Genomic DNA, 19735 nt, shown 5'->3' with positions numbered 1-19735 from the left:
GAAAGTGCTTGAATATCGCACGTGAAAATCACGGCAAAATCGCGATAAAATCGCGCGGGAAAAAAACGCGCGATTTCTGGGAAGAAGTCCGGTTTTTAGTGAGCGTTTTAAAATGCTACGTGGGCACATAGCCTTAAGCCATTTGGCACTCAAGTGATTAATTTAAGAATAGTGGCTGCTTCTTTATACTTTAAAATATGAGATCTGTCACCTCCCTTTTGGGTGGAGGAACCATTTCAATAGTGTTTACTTCGAAAGCACTGACATCTCCCTGATGACAGTTTAGAAAATGTTGTGAGGCTCCAGATAAACTTTGGGTAGATTTATTTTGTGCATCATAAAGGTGCACAGAAATTCGTTTTCTCAGTGTTCTAATGGTGCAACCCACGTACAGGAGTTTACATTTTTCACATGTTCGACGATAGATCACAAAAGTGCTAATGCAGTTAGTTTATAAAATCATTAATACTAAATTCTTTATTTTCACTAATTGAAGTATATTTTTAGTGTTGTACACACAGGTATGAGGACATAAACCCAATAGTCTCTGTCCACATTTGTAAGAACCACTAGTTGACAGACAGTTTTTCGTATTTTTTGTTTTACCAATGTTTGTATAACCACTTGATGAGACATAACTGCTTAGTGTAGTGCCTTTTTTGGAGACAAATTCATACCCTTAATCAAAGATTGTTTTAGGGCTCTGTCTGTATACAAAATTGGTAAATGTTTAACAATATTTATTATTTGGAATTAGTTCGGGCTATATTGGGTAGAATAAAACTTCTCAGCTAAGTGGGTATTTTTGTCATGATCCAGGACGGGGTTTCGCTTTGGCCCATCCTGATCAGACTGGGGGTTAATTGTTCCTCCTCACTCTGGCAGAGGGCGGCTATTTAATGCTCACTGGACCTAGGTCCGGTGTCAGTTATACTCCTGCCCTCAGCTGAGTTAGTTGACCTTGCACGTACGTGTGCCTTATGCCTGATATGTTGCTTGCTTGTTTGGTTTTGATCCGGTTCTGTCCCTGTTACGAGTTCTGCCTGCCTCTTGTACTGCGTTACCTCTCGTGTATGACTCTCTGCTTGTGACCCGACTTCTCTCTGCTCGTCCCCTTGGTACCACGTCGCCCTCTTGTGTATGACCTTTGGCTTTGTCTGACTGCCCGTCTGTTTGTCCCTCCTGTGCCTTGTTTGCCCGTACTGTTGTGACCTCCGTTTTGCCTGACTCTGACTTGTTCTATGGTGTCCTGTCATATCTGTAAGCAGGACGCTAAGCCCCGCCCCTTTGCAGTCACCTGACCATAGGTCCTGTGCCAGCTTGCTAACTTCAGTGTCCGCAGGTCCTGTGCATCTTTACTTTCCGGCGCTGACTGGACCCTGACACTAAGTTTGAAGCACACATTGTCACCTCTGCTGCCCTACTCCACAGGTATCTTTTAGCATTGTTTCTGTACTCAGGACACGCGCACTGGCTCTGTGAGCGAGTGTAGTGCGGTGTCTCTGACAATTTTCATGTGGTTTAGTCTGCAATAAATATTCTGTTCTTGTTTTAGAATTATCAACTTGTTTGCCAAGATTTATAATTTTTGTCAGAGTATCTACACTTTTTGAAACGTGAATCAATATTGGTGCTTTCCGCAATGTATTTATGCTCCAGAGTGCATCAACGTTTAGCCCTAATGTATTCCTTGACGGGTACATTTTGTACAACTTGTTTCGGGTGGCAACTAGTTGCAAATAAGAATGAAGTACCAGCAGTAGGTTTCCTAAATAATTCACATTTTTCCTCCTTATTCAAACTGTCACCATGTAGGAGTATATCCAAAAAAAAAGAAATCTCAGACCGTTCATAACTCTAAGAAAATCTGATGTTATCACTGTTACTATTTATATAGTCTATGAATTTAGGTAGGGACGTTTCATGATCATGTCAAATGATGAGCACGTCGTCTACGAAACATACGTACAAATGCATAGCAGACAGATAAGGACTAGAGACATTTTGTCATGAGATATTCGCTAGGGAAGGATGATAATTTTGCGCCCATTGAGCAACCACGACATTAAATGTAGAATTTACCCAAAAAAGAAAAAATAATTATGTTTTAACAAACAGTACATTACTTTCAAAATGAATTTATTTAGATTGTTAGAATAATTAGCATATTTACACAGTTGGTCAGATAATGCAATGATGGCTAAATCATGATGTATGGCAGCATACAATTTGTTAACATCACTTGTAATCCACGCTTAATCATTACACCACATCATATCTTTTCTAACCTTCAGAATATATTTCCTGTCTCGGATATAACTGGGTGATGTTATTACCGGAGGCTGTAGTCATTCATCTAACCTGTTGTGAGCTCATTTTCGGGTTTTCCTCTGGCTTCTGGTGAGGGTTACGGAGCTGGCTGTGCTGACAGAGGAGTGGTGAGTTCTCTATCTGGACTCCCTCTGTTGGTGAAGGGAGGTGGTGAAGCTGATCTAAATGGCAGAGACCGGCCACCTGAGGAGGACTGCGATTGGACATCAGGAGTTTCTGATTGGATTTAAGGCAGCTGACTCCCTAGTTTCTTGCTGGTGATTTTTCCTGACTCTGGCTCCTGGTTTCCAGTTTGGTTCCTGCCTTCCTAAAGCTAAGTTTTCTCTACTATTGTTCATATGAGTTTTTGTCTGGTTTACTTAGTTTTTGTGTTCAGCCAGCCCTGGCTGGGACAGGGCTGAATCCCCATTTTGTCTCTGATCAGTTGATCTCTTTTGCTCTGTCTTCAGAATAAACCTGAGTGCTGATATAGTGATTTGAAGTCTAGCGACTTCAGGGCCTTTTTCTATCAGACGTGTTGGACATTCTTTTTGGCAGGGTTTTTTGCGTGATTGCAGACAGCAGCTTTTCTTTCCTGTCCTTTCTAGTTAGCGAAGGCCCCATCATTTGCTCAGCCTATCTTTCTACCTGTGTCTGTGTTTTCATCTTGTTTCACCGACAATACATGTTGGGGGCTGTCTATTGCTTTGGGGTCTGCTCTGGGGCAGTTTAGATTTTCCCTTTCTTTCTTTAGGCTTATTTAGTTCTCCGGCCGTGACGAGGCGTCTAGGATCACCGTAGGCACGCTCCATGGCTACTGCTAGTTGTTGTAGATAAGATCAGGGGTCTGCAATCCGCTAGTTACCAACCTCTCCGGTTTTCTGGGCTTAGCTTGCTTTTTGTTTTTTCCTCCTCGGTGACTCATTCATAACACTAACCATTAACTGTAGGTTTTCTGACACAGAACCGATCATAGACACAATAGGTCTTAATGGCGGTGGAAACATCTGCTTGTGTGTCTTGGGGAGGGCATGAAAGAGCGGGACTCGTGGATAATCTGGGTTTAGATATTCAGCTTGTTTAGCATTAATGACCCTTAAGTCAACATCTTCATTCAATAGCAGTTTTAATTTTTCTGTAATTTGTATGGTAGGATAATTTCTCTCTCATAAATTCCTTTGTCAAGTACAACAATAGAACCATCTTTATCTGAATTTTTAATTACGCTGTTTTGATTATTTTTAATATTTTTGAAGGTATTTTGTTGACAGTGACTGAGATTCTGAGTGAGGTTTTTTTTCTGATCTTTATGCAGCATTTTTAGCTCTTCCTCCACTAGATGTTAAAAGTCATCCATTGTTTCCATTGTTGTACTTTTTATATGAATAGGAGAAAAATCTGGATTAAGAATTTTAACACCAAAAATATTGTCCATTAAATTCTTTAATTTTAGAGGATGGAGATTCATCAGGGATAATTGCTCCTTGAACATGAAATTGGACACTTTTTTTGGTTACTATTTTTGTTATTTTCATTATTCTAACAAACTTATTCACATCCATTATGGTCTGGAGCAAATCAAATTTTTTTGTAGGTACTTTCAAAGTAAACGCTATTGAAAAGGTTTCTCCACCCAAAAGGTGGGGTGACAGATCTCGTATTTTAAAGTATAAAGAAGCATCCACTATTCTTAAATTAAATACTAGAGAGCCAAATGGCTTAAATATCAGAACGGATCTTATGTACATTTATTGAATAGCTATTAAACAAATAAATACATATAAATTTAGCTGCTTCTATACTGTGAAGTAATGATCTGCCATACGGCATATGCTCTCTATTCACTATATAAAATGGCCTCTATCCCCAGGGATTCATTCTAAAACTATGACTAAGAACATATAGTTTGAAATGCATCAGTCTGAACCCGTGCACATCCCAGGAATATGCTAGTTTTTTAAATATAATGGCGAATTTTAAGTTTTTCTAATGAAAAATTTGATTTAAAATAATCCTCCTAGACTTGGTGCTGATACCGTCACATCTAAAACTTCTTCGTCCTACTGCCTACACAATCTCCCTGTTCCGTGCACTGCCAGAGGATCACACGTGTGAGCTGGATAACGTTTCTTTTTTAGGTTACATTTTCCAGAGTACATTTTATTATTAAGTTTCTAATCTGGGCAGTCCGAAAATTGTCCTTTGACTCTTCCATGTCAGGGACATTGGCTTCAAGGGATGTCTCCTCATCCTCCTTCTTTAGTGAGCACAGTGAAAGGAAATTCACTGTTTATATCAAGTGAACTTGTTACCATTGCCAACTCCTAGTTGCATACTCGACAACTGGGTGCTTGAGCTTTAGCCCATAAGTCTCAGAACAGCGATAAGAGACATCCGATAACAATAGCATGCAATAAGTCTTTGACCACTCTCACTTTTATGGTGCATGGAACTACAGTCTGCATATGTCAACCTGGGCCATGGGATAGTTCTTTGCATCTCCATGGAGACACTTTATTCCCACCTCCTTACCAGGGACTAGCACATGTTGAAGTGTGGCCCTTACTAGGATCACCAAACTCCCTGAGTCCAGGAGTCTCATCCCTTGGATGCCATTCACTATCACCTGGCATGCCTAAGACCCCTCACCAGGATGAGGGACAGCACTGCAGGCAGGGTAGGTGAACTAGTAGTAACGCCAGTGACAAAATAAAATTAAGACTTTGGAGTGGTCTAGTCAAAGTCCTGACCATTATCCGATTAATATGCTGTGGCACAACTTTTAAAAGGCGGTTCATGCTCGGAAACTCCAATGTGGCTGAATTACAACAATTCTACAAAGATTAGTGGGCCAAAATTTCTCCAGAAAGACTAAAAGACTCATTGCCAGTTATCGCAAACACTTGATTGTGGTTGTTGCTGCTAAGGGTGGCCCAACCAGTTATTAGGTTTAGGGGGCAACCACTTTTTCACACAGGGCCCTCTAGCTTTGGATTTCTTTTTCCCTCAATAGTAAAGACCTTTATTATAAAAACTGCATTTTGTGGTTATTTATGTTATCTTCATCTAACATTTAAATTTGTCTGGTGATCTGAAACATTTAAGTGTGACAAGCATGCAAAAGAATAGGAGATCAGGAGGGGGCAAACATTTTTGGACACCACTGTAGCTAGCCAGGTGCACATAATCAGCACCTCCAGTGCAAGGTTTTAACCCTGTCGTATCTGGCTTTCCTACAATCTGTAGACAGCAATTTCCTGGAATAATTAGGGTATGTGCACACAATGTCTATTAGACTCTGGTGTACCCAAGTTTTTGGAGCAAAGGATGCCTCAGAAAAACCTCAGCAGTGGCATTTTTTTGGGGAAAAAAATGACATTGGGTTGAATTAATCAAGACCAGTGTTGTTCATTCCAGTCTTGATCAAAAGATGGGCTGGAGTCATATGCCTTTTCAGGAGTCTGAAGCGCCGGACAAGTGGCGTGCACCTCTATGTCTGCCTCGCCACAATTATTACTCCAGTTCTTGCTGGAGAGTAAGACTTGTGAAATAGTGAACACTCGCTCGTCATGAATTAGATGAACACCGGTCGCCATGTCCCTGTCCCTCTCCAGCTCCGTGCACTTTATTGGACCTCGACGAAAATGTCATGAAAATGCCAAAAGTCGCATAATTTTAGTGCAGCCTCCAGTTGCGCCAAAATTGTGATTTTTCAAAGTTTTTTACAGTTGAATACTGGCATACAAGTATTGATGAATCAGGCCCATTCAGTACACTTACCCTTACAATGCAGTAATATTAATCATAACAGTCCATAACCAAGAAATTCTGTCGAGTAAATGTGCTAAGTTGTTTTATCAAAGAAAATATTTCCAAGCTTTCAACTTTTAGCAGAAAGCCAAAGATGTAACTGGAAAACTGAACTAAAAACAGTCATTGAACAATATCAGTAATTACTACCTTACCAAATTGATTGTGTAACCTTGATTGTTTCACTTCTCAATAAGCAGGATGATGATAACGATAATGATAACTATGATGAATAATATGTAAAACCTGCACATAAAAATCTGCATATATTATTTATACACTCCTCAACATTGAAATTGCAACACCAAGAAGGAAAAGTCATGGAATTATGGAAATCACAGGATGGATAGACAAGTTAATGATATGCAAATGATGAAAAAAATGAAACAAAATATTAAATTTATTCTAGTATATGCATGAGCACCACGCGCAAAAATACATGCACTTACAGCCTTGGCTCCTATCAGTGAGGTTATTAATGGTTGTCTGAGGAATGTTCTGCCACACTGAATGCACTTGGGCACAGAAATCATCAAGATCCACTGCTGGTAGCTCCCTTTGCAATTGTTGACCAATGACATCCCAGATGTACTCAACGGGAGAAAATTATGGAGACGCTGCAAGCCATGGTAGGATGTTTAGGCCACAAGTAACATGTGGCCTGACATTGTCATGTTGAACATGGTTCCTTCTAAAACATTTTGGAGAAATGGTAATACTACTGGTTCCACCGCCAAATCAATGTAATGCTAAGATGTTGGTGTATCTTGAATTAAAACTAGAGTGGTCTAGCTACTGTACACTATGCCACTCTACACCATATACCCGAGAGTAGAACCACTGTGATGTTCCCTTGCAAAGGACTCTTCATGGTGCTACTGACACACTCTACAGGTGTAGACCAGAGGCTGGAATGGAGGTCTATCTTCTTCAGCAATGAGTACTGCTTTTGTCTTGATACTTCAGAAACAAGATATAAAAGTTATCAGTAAATGGAAAAATAATTACTGTAAGAAGATTGTAGTTTTTCTTAATTGATTTTAATCACTACAAAATTGTAGAATTTTTTGCAAAACTGTTGTGATTTCACCAAAGTTTTGGAAAGCCACAAGGAAAAAAAGCATTTCAGCTACCATGCAGCGACAAAGTGTGAGATATACAGTAGTATGCAAACATTTTAGGCAGTTGTGGAAGAAATACAGTAAGTAAAGTGCTTTAAAAAATAGACATGAAAATGAATGAACCAAAAAAATAGTTTTAAAACAAATCAATATTTGATGTGACCACCTTTTGACCACAAAGAAATGAGCAGCATTGAGAACCATTAAATAGGTTGTCCAGTCCAAATCATTAAATCTGCAGTCACTCTGTGTGACTGCAGACTTATGAATTCCCTAGCACATGCACTGTGTGCTGAGGGGATTCTCCGGTTTCCGACCCGAGACTGGAGGGTATGTACTGTATGCGCTATCCTTATCCCGGCCAGTGGGCTTGACCTTGCTCCATACACTTGAATTGAGTGAGGCTGCACCCTAGACCAGTGACGCGGCCGGCGGGCGTGTCTGACTAGAGGACGGGCCTTGCTCCATACTAGTGTCTCCGTACTTAGCGTACAGTGTATACGCAGGGGGGATTCATGAGTCTGCAGTCACAACAGATAATAGACACATCATGCTTACTTACCTTCGAATTGGAAGATGTCTAGTAATGCCATCAGCTCAGAACTAGGCTCTAGCTACACCCTTCAACTGTTCAGAAAAGTCTTACCTGAAGTGGCATTCATAGAAGAATAATATTCGACAATCCTACCCTTTGACATGGAAACAAGGCTAAATGATTCAACTATGCTAAAAACATGGGAACTGGGGTCCAAAAAAAAATTACAGCAGGTGTTGTGTCCTGCGTCAAAGTTTTAAATATTTGGATATAGCAAAAGGCAGTTTGCAAGTTTCAGCAAAAATAAATTGGGGATTTGGTCAGGATTAATGGTGTCCTCAGTGCTAAGGAATACAGGCATAATTATGTGATGCGCCCCAGAGGCCGTTGGATACTCGGTACCGGGCCGGTTAACTTCAATGGGAAATGTCACAGCGGCAGTGACCCGGTCCGTGGCCTCAGGCGGTCATGGAAAAAGGGGTAGCATTGATTAGGGATAAAGTTCATGTAGTGATTCGTGACGCCAGTTGAAGTGTTCGACTGTAGTATAGCCGGCATTGCAGATGATCCCTGGGGGAGTAGATGGTGATGGCAGTGCAGATGTTTAACCCTCTCCAACCAGGGCTGACCACCAGAGATTGTGATGGAAGTAGAAGGCACGGGGTAATCGGGCAGGAGACAAGGAAAGTCACTTTATCATTTACTGTAGTTCAGGTGCAGTTCAGAGGAGATATTACAACTCTCACCAGGTTACAGTCTGCTTTGCAAAATAGGAGTTATCCTTCACTCTGCTTGTGACTCAGTGTATGCTTCCTGCTGTTCTAATCCCTTCAGGGACCAAGGCTTCCCAGAGTTTAAAACTTCCAGTATAGCTTTTACTCTGTGTATTTCACCTCTGGCAACTTGCAGCTTGGGTCCTGTTTGAGGCAGCTAAAGTTCCCTCTTGGCACAATCCGTCACTGATCCTAGTTCGCTGCTGTAATCCCGGGGTAAACACAATGCTGTTGGTTGTATAATCCCCCACACTCTCTCGGCTTACCACCCTGCTCTGAAAGCATTGAGTCTGTCTGGGATTACATGAATATGCAAATAAAGTCCGTGGAGCCTCATTTAAGAGTCTCAAACATGGGACTAGCCAGATCTTCCTCCAGGGAAGGACCCAGCCAAGGGGTGGCTCCTTTCGGAAACCACCATTACCACCATATTAAGTGGCCCTTTAAGTCAATATCCAGCTCTTTACGAGTTTACAGATATAACAAGGGAAATACCAAGGCCAGGTATCCACAGACAGCTGTTTCGGGATGTTGCCCTCATCAGTGTGGAGTAGGATTCTGGCTCCATGGACTTTATTTGCATATTTGTAGTTCCCAGGGAGCAATGCACCTAGGACTTCACTGTGTTTGAGCGCCTTTGCCGGCTGCCGCAGTGTTTTCTTTGACTGGTCTCCCTGAGGTCAGCGATTTCTTTGTGATGTTGGTCTACTAGGCATTGCTCCCACCTAGCCAGAATCCTACTCCACACTGATGAGGGGCAACACCCTGAAACAGCTGTCTGTGGATGGATACCTGGCCTTGGTATTTCCCTTGTCATATCTGTAAACTTGTAAAGAGCTGGATATTGACTTAAAGGGCCACTTAATATGGTGGTAATGGTGGTTTCCGAAAGGAGCCACCCCTTGCCTGGGTCCTTACCTGGAGGAAGATCTGGCTAGTCCCGTGTTTGAGACTCTTAAATGAGGCTCCACGGACTTTATTTGCATATTCGTATTTCCCAGGGAGCAATGCACCTAGGATTTCACTGTGTTTGAGCGCTTTTGCCGGCTGCCGCAGTGTTTTCTTTGACTGGTCTCCCGGAGGTCAGTGATTGTTTCCTGATGTAGGATTACATGAAGAGACAGAATGATTTGTACACTCCAACATCCACAGAAGCTCTGTGATTTGTTCTCCAAGATGTTTGAAACTTCCCTAGTTCCTTCAAAACTACCCGCCGAATTCCTTCAAAATCTGTGTGCAAGTGTACCTTGAAGAATTGATGCTGTTTTTAAGGTAAAAAGGGGGCACAGCAAAAATTGATTTTAGATTTCTATTTTGTTAATTCACTTGCATTTTCTTAATTAATAACAATAAATGATTAAGTAGAAATGAGAGTCAGATCCCCAGAATTGATGCACCTGTATACCTGAGCATGGAATGTTTGAGCGCAGCCACCCAAGCCAGCGCTACAAACAAGCAATTATATAGAGAAGGTTCATCAAGCAGTGTGCAGGTAAATATAAAACTTCACATTTATTGTAACACTAGCTGAAGAGCCCAGCGTTGCCCAGGCATAGTAACTAACTGTGGTTAGATATAACAAATTATAATGATTATACAATGATTACCCAAGTATTGATAGTATTTTATTTTCATTTTTTTTAACCCAATATTAACACCTTTTAATGGCAGCAGTTAAGGAGTCTTATTCCTCCTGCACCTCACGCTCCTTTTAAACAGAGAATTTTACTGGAGCATAGCTTTTCTCCTTTATGATGTAGTCGCCTTCTCCGGCAGCACCTCACACTTCCATATACAATTGGAAACATTTGATCCCGAGAGAAATTACACTAATTGCAATAAAGCATATCGTATACACAGCCTACTTCTTCTGTAGTACCACACTTTTCTCCTTTAGACCTCGTTCACACGTTATTTAGTTAGTATTTTTACCTCAGTATTTGTAAGCTAAAACTTGGAAAGTATGGAAAGAGGGAAAGTATATTAGAAACATGTCACCACTTCTGTATTTTTCTCCCACTCATGGTTTTGGCTTATAAATACTGAGGTAGACTTCCTGTTCCGGCGCCGCCATGTGCAGACGCATGTGAGGGAGCTCCTGCTGACCGCCGCAAATACTCTGCTTTTACACAGAGCCCTGACTCACAAAAGGTACTGGGATAATCGTGAGACCATCCGGGACCGTCCGCAACATGGATCGGTTTGCCACGAGAGGCACAGGGAAGGAGCAGAGGGAGGAGGAGGTCGGAGAAGGCCTGCAGAGTGGGAGCACAGTAATGGCGACAGAGACACAGGCACAAACAGGGCAAGCACATGAGGAGATAGAATGGGAGGAGGAAGCCCCAGAGAGAGAAGGAAATTTCAGCCAGGGGGAGACAGTGGAGGCAAGAGGCACATTGGAAACGCAGCTACATGCTCATGGCTCATTAAACTTTAAACAGCTAGCAAAAGAAATGGCATCATACCTTGCTGAAGACTTTAAGTAGGCAGTGGCTGACATGATCCAATCTACCACTAAAGAGCTGCAAAGCAAGATGACTCATCAGGAGCAGAAACTGCAGGAAGCCGAGCAGAGAATTTCTGAGGCGGAGGACAAAGTTATTCAGCTAGAAAAACAAGTCAGTGACTTAAAGAAACAAACCTCATTGTGGATAAACTAGAGCAGGGGTCCCCAACCGCCAGTCCGCGGCCCAGCACCGGGCCGCTGCAGTGCCCTTGCCGGTCCGCGGACACAAGGGGAGTCAGGGGCGGTCAGTGGCGTAGCGGGGGCTGGGGCGGCGTGTGTAGCGGCGGCAGGGAGCGATCCAAGCAGCTCCGCTGCCTGCAAGAGGGAATAGCAGGAGCGGAGCTGCAAGGACCCGTCCAGCTTCCTGCCCGCCGCCCGCGCTTCCTGTCTCTGACTGACACAGAGAGGAGCGCGGCCACTGCTGTGTCAGAGCGAGGAAGCGCGGGCGGCGGGCAGGTGAGAGGAGAAAGGTGGTGTGTGTATATATAATGTGTGTGTGTGTGTGTATGTCTGTCTGTGTGTGTGTGTGTTGGTCTGTGTTTGTGTAGCCTGGCCCTGGAGGAGATGGGGACATGAGGAGAAGGCCATGAGGGGAGGGATGGAGAGACGGCAGTGATGGGGTGAAGGCAATGATGGGGAGAAGGGAGTGATGGGGAGAGGGGAGTGATGGGCTGAAGGCAATGATGGGGAGAAGGGAGTGATGGGGAGAAGGGAGTGATGGGGTGAAGGCAATGATGGGGAGAGGGGAGTGATGGGGTGAAGGTAATGATGGGGAGAGGGGAGTGATGGGGAGAAGGGAGTGATGGGGAGAGGGGAGTGATGGGCTGAAGGCAATGATGGGGAGAAGGGAGTGATGGGCTGAAGGCAATGATGGGGAGAGGGGAGTGATGGGCTGAAGGCAATGATGGAGAGAAGGGAGTGATGGGGTGAAGGCAATGATGGGGAGAGGGGAGTGATGGGGTGAAGGCAATGATGGGAGACGGCAGTGATGGGGTGAAGGCAATGATGGAGAGACGGCAGTGATGGGGTGAAGGCAATGATGGGGAGACGGCAGTGATGGGGAGACGCAGTGATGGGGTGAAGGCAATGATGGGGAGACGGCAGTGATGGGGAGACGGCAGTGATGGGGTGAAGGCAATGATGGGGAGAAGGGAGTGATGGGGTGAAGGCAATGATGGGGAGAAGGGAGTGATGGGGTGAAGGCAATGATGGGGAGAAGGGAGTGATGGGGTGAAGGCAATGATGGGGAGAGGGGAGTGATGGGGTGAAGGCAATGATGGGGAGACGGCAGTGATGGGGTGAAGGCAATGATGGAGAGACGGCAGTGATGGGGTGAAGGCAATGATGGGGAGAGGGGAGTGATGGGGTGAAGGCAATGATGGGGAGACGGCAGTGATGGGGTGAAGGCAATGATGGGGAGAAGGGAGTGATGGGGTGAAGGCAATGATGGGGAGAAGGGAGTGATGGGGTGAAGGCAATGATGGGGTGAAGGCAATGATGGGGAGAGGGGAGTGATGGGGTGAAGGCAATGATGGGGAGAAGGGGGTGATGGAGCACTTATTCAAAACCTATGGCGAGTTGAGTCACATTATAAATGTTATTTAATTATAAGTATGCACTGCTACACTACAACCGTGTCCATAGCCCCACCCCCTTATGACCAAAGCCCCGCCCCTGCCACACCTCCATCCCCGCCCTGCCGGGCCATGGAAGAATGGTCTTGCTTGAAACCGGTCCCTGGTGCAAAAAAGGTTGGGGACCACTAAACTAGAGGATCTGGAGACCAGGTCCCGCAGAAGCAATCTGAAAATGATAGGCCTCCCAGAGACAATAAACACACAGCAGCTAAATTATATCTATGAGGTGGAATTACCAAAAGCACTGGGACTGTCAAATAACTGGAGCATGCACACAGGATAGGCCCCCCAGAGAGACCTCCGAGGCTGAGAGGGGCAAGAATAAACAGAATAACAAGGAAGCTCAGAGACCGCGCCAGGCAGTGGCAAAGTACTTTAACTTTAAAGATAAGGAAGAAATACTCAGGGCTTATAAAAGTAAGAAGGCGACCACTGATAATTCAGGGACATAAAGTCCTTTTATTTGGAGACTATTCAGCAGAGGTGACACGGAGAAGAAGGGCATTCAGCGAAGCATGCACTCTGTTGTTTAAACGCAACATCAGATTCCAGCTAAACTACCCAGCAACGCTGCGTTTTAGGACAAGAGATGGTGTGATGAGGTCATTTACAGATCCCAAGGAGGCCATGAAAATTATGTCCCAGCAGTAACCATCATCTGGCCAACATCTGACATCTGACTGGGATGATTTAGCGAATCCTGTTTTGAGCAGGGGGTTGGACCAGATGGCCCAGGAGGTCCCTTCCAACTCTACGATTCTATGATTCTTTGATTCACCTGAAAATACCTGTCCGCCGAGAGAGGAGACAGAGGGAGATGCTGAGGACGAGAGGGGGAGACCCTATCCGTATAGCCTGAGGTCGGATTTGCATTTGGAAGGAGATAATGAAAGAGAGACAATGGCTAAGGAACAAAGAACCCCAATGACAAGGGCGTTCAGGAAGGTCCAAACAAAACAGAATACTAAATGATCTAATGCTTTTGAGATTGTGTCAAGATATATCCTGGGGTCAGCATATATGACTGGAATACCTCACATGATAATATGAAGATGAAACTGAGAAATTTTTGTGGTCCAGGTTGAGCTACAGAAAGACTACTTACACTCCCAATCACCTAAAATAGGAAGACGTACAGTAATAAGGGATATCACCTGTGAACCACATGGTGGTGTACAAAACTTACAAATTTACAGGTATATTCACCCGATCGGGTCAATATCAGACGGAACTATGTATGTTCAAGGAAGACTACAGGACAGCTGGTGGAGAGATCCCCCCTTCTCCTATTTCTTTTTTTCCCATCTTATTTCTTTTCACAGCTACTGTTGGACCGAATGGAGAATTTGGGGTGCTGATTTAATTGGTCTACAAGCTGATCATACTGGCTGACGGCGAATTTGTGACTTCCAGGTTTATGGACCTTGTGAGGTTTTCACAACAAAAAGACATATATAAAGTTGGGATACTGATGACTAGATGTGATGTATATACTAGGTAGAAGACAAGATCTTCATTGAATGTTGATGGGAGAATTTTGTGTTAAATTAAGATATCTTCCACGGGGAAAGTATCATACAAATGCTAGGTTCACATTGGGAGATATTGCTTGAGAGGATGAAGGGGGTGGGAGTAAAGTATTTTTATACCTCTCTGACATCAAAAAGGAGAGATGGAGAAGGACTTTAAGATAATATGGTTGTGAATATTAAGATGTTAGGAAATTGATATGATAAATTAAGGGAAATAGATGTTGATCTAAAATTTCAGAGTTTCAAGGTTCCATGAGGGTCAGGGCTCAGATAGAGATTGGATATAAAATAGGTACAACATGATAAATATGGGATAATAGGCGGGCGGGAAATTGTTTCTCTTTTGGTTTGGATAATGGCGGAAAAAAGAGGAGTCAGCAAAGAGGTTGTTATATGGAGAGAGGGTGAGATGAGAAGGGGGAAAAAAGGGAGGGAAGGAAGTTAAAGTTCATGAGCCCACTGCTATTGTACTAATTTATTACTGACTGAGATGACATTGACTGGCAGTCCATACCTGAGAGGGAGAAGCTTCACACGTCCTCGCAGAAGAAACCATTTTGCAATTAAAAATGGTTAGATTAATAACATGGAATATAAAAGGGTTGCGCTCATCACATAAAAGGATGATGATACTTTGTCACCTGAAAAGACTGAAAGCAGATATAGCCTCACTTCAGGGGACACACTTCGGTAAAGAAGACTTTTTTAGAATGAAGAAATTATGGGTGAGAGAAGTTTATGGTTCTAGCTCGGTAGACAGAAAAGCAGGAGTCATAATACTTATACATAAAGCATTGGCACACAGAGTTTCATCCGTAGAAATGGACCAGGAGGGTAGGTTAATCCGTTTGAAATTAGAGATAAATAATGAAAGTATTACCCTGTACAATATATATGCCCCGAACATAAATCAAAAGAAATTTTTTATGTCCTTACAGAACAAAATACTGGCTGATAGTGGTAACAACATAATCATAGGAGGAGACTGTAATGAGGTGCTTAAGGAGGAAGAGGACAGGAAAGGGAGCTTTATAAGATTAAATCCAGGATAAGGGAAGAGATATAGGGGGAAAAAAAGGTTATTTGGAAGATATGATATAGAATTGGCAGCTGAAAGATGCGTAGAGAACGTCACACCCTATGGACCAGGAATTTTCACATTACTCTCATGTATACAAGACATGGTCGAGAATAGACATGTTCTTGTGTCAGATAAGATACTACACAAAATGTGTGATGTCAATATTGAGGACATGGTGATATCTGATCATAGTCCTATATCTCTAGACTTAGCTGACGCACATCAGAAAGGGACTGACTGTCATGATCCAGTGTGGATCTGACAGATTAAATGGATAAGGTAACTTTTTTCTCTTTGGCTAGGTGCCAAAGTGATGTGATTGCCCCCGGTGGCCATTAGAATTATTACACGTGGTGTCGTTCATTCTAAGTTGCCCCGGTGGTGGTGAGCGGTAGTGCACTTTAGTTTCTTTGGTTAAGTGCACTTAATTATAAATCAGGTGTGAGGCTCTTTAAAAGAGTTCAGGTGGGTTTGTTGACTGTTGGTGATATTGTGTGTTAGTCATTCACAAGGAAGCCTGGGTGAAAGAGGGAGCTGGGCATGGGTCCTGCGCGACCCAGCCAGAGGGGACGAGTGACATCTATGTGGTCTGCAGGAAGGGCTGGCATGGCGTGGTGGAGTCGCAGTTTACGGTGTCGGCAGGAGGTGCTTGCATGGCTTGGTGGAGTGGCGACGATGGCGGGAGTTGCACTCGGCATGCTGGACTTGGTTGCTGAGGACTGGACTGAGGCATGCTGGACTTTTTGGCGGGGGCTGGACTCATCTTTGGGACTCTGTTTACTGGGCAGCTGCAACTGGTGGTGGCCTCTGCTCCAAGGCTGCATTATGGTGAAGGATCCAGTTATGGTGATGGATCCGGGTGGAGGAGAAGATGCACACAGGTGGTGGGCTCTGTTGCTAGGATCGTACGCAACAGAGCAAAGCTAAGTGGTGTTTCCCCTGTATTGTCATTTTTCCTCATGTGTGTTTAGTGCAGTGGTGGGATTAGTTTCCGCACCGACCAATTCCCTAGTGAGGGTTTAGGTTCAGGGCGAGCTAGGGTTTTTAGGTTCCTGTGCGTCGCCCGGTGCGGAACCGGCATAGGGAACGTTAGGAGTGCAGGGACACTGTCTCAGTGGAGTTCAGGAGGTCTCCCCTTCCCTATTCCCTATTGCAGGGCCCACCATTGTTAATGTTACCCAGGTTCCCCCTTTATTATTTAAATTCGCCTTACTGGAGGCGGGGTTTCCAGACTACTGTATGTATACGTGTAATACCTAAATTCGCCAGTTGGAGGCGGTGTATCCAGCTGCACGTGATATTATTTAAATTCGCCCAACTGGAGGCGGTGTATCCAGGGTCACGTGTGTCATATGGGTTCGCCTTGGGGTACTCGCTGCGTCCAGACACACGTAACCGTGACACTGACTATCTATGGCGATTCCCAGGAAACATGACAATAGAGCAAGATTTAGTGAAATGGATGGGGGAATGGTGGACAGAGCTTGCAATGTATAATGAGGAACACAAACCTAACCCTAGATTATATTGGGAAGCAGCGAAGGTGGTGATAAGGGGAAACATCATGGCTTACACGCAGAGAATAAAAAAAGAATAAAAGAGCAGTACTTAGCAGCAAGCAGCAAAGTTAGGAGCAGCTATACAAAATATAAGAACTCACTACTGGATGAGGATAAAGATAAATGGATGCGGGCCAAAAAAATTTTGAAGAATGGGCGGAAAAAAAGAGAGCAATTATATAGAAATCACTGGGAGGTAGAATTAAATAGGTATGGTGACAAAGCAGGGAGAATACTGGCTAATTTGGCTAGGGGAAAGCTGGAGTCACACATAGCAACTTACCAGCAATCCCGACAACGATATCAACGTGTCAGGATCGCTGGTAAGTCGCTATGTGATCGCTGGTGAGTTGTCAAACAGACAGCTTCACCAGCGATTAGCACAGCGATGCCGAGCACGCGGCATCGCTGTGTTCGTTAGCACCGATGCCATGGATCCATGTAAAAAATAGAATTAAAATAAAAAATATTGCTATTCTCACCTTCCGACGTCCCGCGCAGCATTCCCACCTCTCTCCACGCTCCGGTCCCAGTAATCCTTTGCGAGAATGACCGCGATGACGTCCTTCTCGTGGGATTGCGAAGTCTCGCAGTCATTCTTGCAAAGGATTACTGGGACCGGGAGCGTGAAGAGAGGGGGGAAGACTGCGCGGGACGGCGGAAGGTGAGAATAACAATATTCTTTATTTTTTTTATTATTTTACAGCTGATCGCTGGTCTCCCGCCTGTCACACGCAGCGATGCGTGCTGGCCAGCGGAAGAGCGGCGATGAAAAAAATGTCCAGAGGTTTCTTGCAGCGATCAGCGATACCGGCAGGGGGGCCGGTCGCTGATCGCTGTCACACACAGCGATCTCGCTGGTGAGATCACTGTTGTGTCACAAAAGTTGTGACTCAGCAGCGATCTCGCTAGCGAGATTGCTATGTGTGACGGGGCCTGAAGATATGTGGGTACATCTATAATGGCAATTAGAGATAAAAAAGAAAAACAACTGAGTATTCCCAAAGATATAAACAGAGTGCTGGGCAAATTCTATGCTAGGTTATACAAGGATGAGGATCATCAAGATGTAGCGGGGTAGACATGACTGGGTAGAGTTGATATCCCTAAACTGACGGAGGAGAAATTACAGGATTTAAATGGCTGCATCACGGAGGAAGAAATTAGTATAGCAATAAAAGGACTGGGGGCCAATAAGGCTCCAGGGCCTGATGGATTTAATGGTTCATTTTATAAGGTGCTGAGTGAGAAAATAGTTCCCACGCTTAAAGATTTATATAATCACATTTTGCAAGGGGAAGCTATGTCAGAAGGGATGAATACGGCCTACATAAAGCTTCTCCCGAAGGGAGGGAAGGATTTGGAAGACCCTTCGGGATATAGACTGATATCATAGAATCATAGAATCATAGAATCGTAGAGTTGGAAGGGACCTCCTGGGCCATCTGGTCCAACCCCCTGCTCAAAGCAGGATTCGCTAAATCATCCCAGTCAGATGTCTGTCCAGCCTCTGTTTGAAGACTTCCATTGAAGGAGAACTCACCACTTCTCGTGGCAGCCTGTTCCACTCATTGATCACTCTAACTGTCAAAAAGTTTTTTCTAATATCTAATCTGTGTCTCCTCCCATTCAGTTTCATCCCATTGCTTCTAGTCTTTCCTTGTGCAAATGAGAATAAAGTTGATCCTTCTACAATGTGACAGCCCTTTAGATATTTGTAGACAGCTATTAAGTCTCCTCTCAGTCTTCTCTTTTGCAGACTAAACATAAATCAAGATGTTAAACTTCTCTCTAAGATAATGGCAGACAGGCTGGCTAGGATACTGCCTAGATTGATATCAAAGCAACAAACAGGTTTTGTGAAGGGAAGCTCAGCCGTTACTAATATAAGGAAAGCCATGTTATTGCTAGACAAGATTAGAGGGAAGCATTTGCATAAGGGAGAGGATCCAGCTATGGTCATACTGGACGAGGAAAAAGCGTTCGATAATGTGAGGTGGCCGTGGTTGGGTCAAGTGTTGGATAAAATAAATCTGGTAGGTCCGTTTAGACAATTTTTGGCGGTACTATATCAGAATCCCAAAGCAAGGGTATACACGCCGGGGTTTCTCTCAGACGCCTTTGAGCTGAAAAAGGGAACGAGGCAAGGGTGCCTGCTGTCCCCCTTACTGTTTAATTTGGCGATAGAACCTATGTCGAGATATTTAAGTGATTGCAGTTCCTACAAAGGGATAAAGGTGGGAAATGAGACAGTCAAAAATGCCCTATTTGCAGATGACATAATTCTGTTCATGAACAACCCAGAGGAAGATCTCCCTACGTTGCTGCTTGAAATTGTAAAGTTTGGAAAATTCTCGGGGGTTCGTTTAAATAAGTCTAAATGTGAGATTCTGTTCATGAGGAGTGAGGTAAACCGTGGCCAGGAGAGTAATATAATGGGTATCCCAAAAGCGACAACATCTATAAAGTACTTGGGAATTTATTTGGGGAGAACGCCGAAACAGATTTATGATCTCAATTATAAGCCTATCATAGACAAAATAGAGAAGGAGAGGTGGGGAAATCTACCCCTCTCGCTGCTGGGTCGCTGCCACCTAATCAAGATGACAAGCTTTGCGAGATTACTGTACCCAATGCAAACTATCCCAATGTTAATTCGTCATGCAGATGTTCTCAGATTAAACAGGGCCTTTTCTAAATTCATCTGGAGGGGTAAAAGAGCGAGATTGGCTATAAGAACTCTAATGCACACAAAGGAGGGAGGGGGAGTGGGATTGCCAAATATTAGGGGATATAATTTATCGTGTTTAATGAGGAATGTAATAGACTGGATTAAAAAAATGGGGCAATATACTGACTACAAATTGGAAA

Source organism: Dendrobates tinctorius, unplaced genomic scaffold (assembly GCF_039654945.1).
Source record: "Dendrobates tinctorius isolate UK_male_01 unplaced genomic scaffold, ASM3965494v1 ptg000070l, whole genome shotgun sequence".
In the NCBI taxonomy this organism is placed as follows: Eukaryota; Metazoa; Chordata; class Amphibia; order Anura; family Dendrobatidae; genus Dendrobates; species Dendrobates tinctorius.
The sequence above is the reverse complement of the archived record's forward strand: the minus strand, read 5'-3'. Positions refer to the sequence as shown.